We start from the raw sequence: 4121 nt of genomic DNA, 5'->3' as shown, positions 1-4121 counted from the left end.
GCTGGGCAGGGGCGCTGTGAGCACGCTGAGGGAGGGAGCTGTCCCTGTGCCGACGCCTCACCGATGCTGCTGCTCATCCTCAGCTGTGACCAGACCCAGACGCAGCCCTGCCTGGCCCCCTGTGCGAAGGAACCTGTGGCCCAGGAGCCCATCTGAGGATGGATGTGACTGCCACACCCCGACTGACCCCCGCGCGACTATGACCCTGTGTCTGTGTCTGTCCGTGCCAGCTCTGGTCACCGGCAGTCACCTCCTTAATAAAGGCCCCCAAGAAGCTATGGAGCACTCACCCACGGTGACTGATCCCTACTGGCACCTTCTCAGCGCCAGCTGTGGGGGAGGGGTGGGGCTCTTGTCTCTGACAGGGCATACTGGGTGCTCTGGGGCAGGGCCCTCAAGCTGGGTGCCCCCTGGAGCAGCCCTGGTGCACAGAAGGCGATGCCACACTGTCAGAGCAGACCGCCAGGAGAGGGGCACTGACGTGAGGACACCACCACCGCCAGCCTCATCCCCTGGCTGAGGACCCAGGAAAGGAGGCTGGGAGCTGAGTGCTTCTGCTGCGCCAACCCCGCCCCTTCCCCCAGGGAAGAGGCAACCCCTACACACACACACACACACACCCGTGGGCTCCATCCTCAGCCCTCTCCCTCCATGCTCTGGGCACCTCTCAGGGCCGCTTGCTGTCAGCTCCCAGGTCCCCAGAACCTTCAGGCGCTTCACCCCAGCGGGTCCTGATGCCCCTGGGGTGCAGAAGCCCAAGGTCAGTGGGCAGTCACGGGGGTGGGGGGGGGCCCTGTGGCCTGCAGGTCTGTAGGTGACAAGGACAGAGCCCAGGGAGAGCCTTCATGGAGGCCTGGCCTCCAGAGACCACCCCTGCTTGCCCCTCAGACACAGGTTCCCACCTGACTCAGCCCTGCAGAGACAAACCAGGGTCCCAGCTCAGGCCATTGCACACACTACACCCTTCCTGGAACAGGCAGGGACTGAGCTTGGAGCGTCCTAATGAGGCCTGGCAGGACACTGCCACCTTCAGGGAAGATGAGGGACTGCAGGGAGCAGGCTTGGGCCTGAGAAGGAGGCAGCTTGGGACAGGGCCCCAGTAGCTTCTCCAGCACCCACCCCTGTGCCCTGGGGAGGAGTGAGGAGGTGGTAGAACAGATGGTGGAGGCCGGAGCATCAAGCCTGGGCCCACTGCCATCCCAGCACAGCCTGTGTCCACCCTCTGCCCCCACACCAAGGACAGTGTCTGTAGAGACAGTCCAACAGCCAGGTGTCTGCCGTGTCTGGGTAATACGGGCAGCTGAAGGCCCATACCCCAGCCTTCTAGACCCTTCTGGCAGGGACATGGGGCAGGGCCGTTTGCACCAGCTCTTGCACACAGCAGAGATGGGCCTGCACCGGTCTCTACACCAGCCAGTTGGCACAGGTTTAAGCTGCTCGCACTTAGCACAGTGGCTGCTGACCACCCACATTGGCGCAGCACACCCCAGGTGCTATGCCTAGTGTGCCCTGTCACAGGGTCCTGTGGTCAGTGGTCCTTGGTGGCTTGCTCACGACACTGACCATCACTGGGCAGTGACTCGGAGGGCCTTATCAATCACCTGGCTGCTGAGTGGGCTTGTCTGTAAGCCAAAGAAGCATCTAGAACTAAAAGGACAGACCACTCCCCAGCTCTGGGTCCCACCCTGGGAGACAGCTCAGGAAGGGCACTCCAGCCAGACTGCAGGAGCTCTGTCCCTCCCAGACTACACACATGGGCCTTCATGGGGAAGGAGGACAGCCACAGTAGTGCTGGGGAGCCTAGGATGGGGCCAGGGTCAGCCCTGCCCACTCAGGCTGGATACTGGGCATCTCAGGTCAGCCAGAAGCAGCAGCTGCTGGCTTCTCCCATAGGTGACAGAGTCCACTCTGCACCACAGCAGGCACCCTCCACTGCCGTTCACCCTGGGGCCCTGCATAGAGCAGCCCACATGAGGCTCAGCCACCTGTCAGTGGACACACACGCTTGGGGCACAGCTGGGAGAGTGAACAACAGAACAGCGCAGCCCATAGTCGGGAGGGGCTGTGCACCACCATTGCTGTCAATGCATACACTGCCCGGCCTGTAGCTCTTCACGGGAGCCCACAGCCAGCTCTTGGGTGGGAGCCTACACCAACGACCCTGCCGTTAGCAGCCTACACTTAGCCAGCAGTGCCAGATGGAAATAAACAGCCCAGGAAACATAACCACACCACATGGAGAGAGAGGGCCCACAGGGTAAACAAGGAGCTCCCTGAAAAAGTGGGGGCCTCCCACTCCCCCCAACCCATTTATGCCATGGCAGCCCATACAGCCTGGTACAAGGCTCGCTCCACAGGCCAAGAAATGAACCCACCCAAGGGCAAGAGGCATTCAGTGAGCATCCTTCAACAGAAGGTGCTATGGATAATATTGGTCCCTGTCTCCTAAAGAATGAAGCAAGATGGACACCTCGCCCTATGTGCAAAAGCACCTCAGGCTGCACCAGAGACCTAAATGTGAATCCCAGATCGGAGGGATGAGGGACGAATGAGGAACACAAAGGGAGACCGGATGGTGTAAGATAACGAGATAATAGGCACCTGATGAAGGGTTCACAGGGGAGGGAGGAGGAAAAGGAGCTGATACTCAGGGCTCAAGTAGAAAACGTTACGGAAATGATGGCAACCTGTCCAAGTGTGCTTAACATGATTGGCAAGATTTTACAAGACCCCACGATAAAATGGTTGATTAAATAAATCCCAGATCAGTAAAACCCTCCAAAAGAAAACGATGGAAACCCAAGCGCCCTACCCCTGCTCACAGATGACACACGCGGCCACATGAAGGACAGGCACACAGCAGAACGCAGGACAGGGCTGATGTGACAAAGACGCCCATGTCACCACAACGGTGAGAGAGCATACACGGGCTGGGGAAGAAGTCCTCAAAAGACACACGGACTAATCACAACGGGAAAGAACGAACAATCTGATCAGAAAGTGGGCAAAGGACATAAACAGACCAAGATCCCAACATGGCCACACACACGAGATGCTCAGACCACTGGCCATCTGGCAGGGCAGGTCAAATAAACGGAGCCTATAAAAGGCTCAGAGGTCCTGACCCTTGGTGGCACAGTGCTTACGCATTGGGCTGCAGTCCGAAGGGTCAGCAGATTGAAACCGCCAGCTGCTTCTCGGGAGAACGATGGGACTTTCTACTCCTGTAATGATGAGGTCTATGGGTTAGGGGGGTTGCTAACCTCAAGGATGGCAGTTCAAACCAGTCTCTTTCCAGAGACTAAGAAGGCCGTCGGCTTCTGTAAAGATGTACGACTGGGGCTGGATGAACTATCTGGAGGAAAAACAATGGGACCAACAGTTCCGGAGGGACTTGGGATAGGGGGAAGTGGGGGGGGTAATGAAGTGGTGTTAACAAACACAGGGACAAGGGAACAACATGGGACCCAAAATGGTAGTGAGGGGGGAGTGGCAGGCCTGGTAGGGAATGATCAAGGGTAAGGTTACGTAAAGAAGAGGTATAGCTGTAACCCAGGTGGGGACGGAGCAGGAGGAAAGTCGAGGGAGATGGAGGAAGGAGCTAGGAGGCAAAGGGCATTTATAGAGGTCTAGACAAAGACATGTACATGCAAATATATGTATGAGGATGGGGAAATAGATCTATGTGTCTATATTTATAGGTTTAGTATTAAGGTGGCAGAAGGACCTTGGGCCTCTACTCAAGCACTCCCTCAATGCATGAATACTTTCTTTTATTAAATTGGGATTCTATGATGCTCACTCTCCCGACACAAGTGCTGAAGCCAAAGTGGGTGAACAAGTAAATGTGGTGAAGAAAGCTGATGGTGGCCGGCTATCAAAAGAGATAGTGTCTGGGGTCTTAAAGGCTTGAAGGTGAACAAGTGGCCATCTAGCTCAGAAGCAACAAAGCCCACATGGAAGAACACACCAGCTTGTGTGATCGCGTGGTCCCGAAGGGATCAGTTATCAGGCATCAAAGAACAAAAAATCATATCATTGGCTGCACACCTCCATGATACAACCGCCGAAGACAAACGGGTGCATAAGCAAATGTGGCGAAGAAAGCTGATGGTGCCCGG

Source organism: Tenrec ecaudatus, chromosome 6 (genome assembly GCF_050624435.1).
Source record: "Tenrec ecaudatus isolate mTenEca1 chromosome 6, mTenEca1.hap1, whole genome shotgun sequence".
Lineage (NCBI taxonomy): Eukaryota > Metazoa > Chordata > Mammalia > Afrosoricida > Tenrecidae > Tenrec > Tenrec ecaudatus.
Note: the sequence above shows the minus strand (reverse complement) of the source record.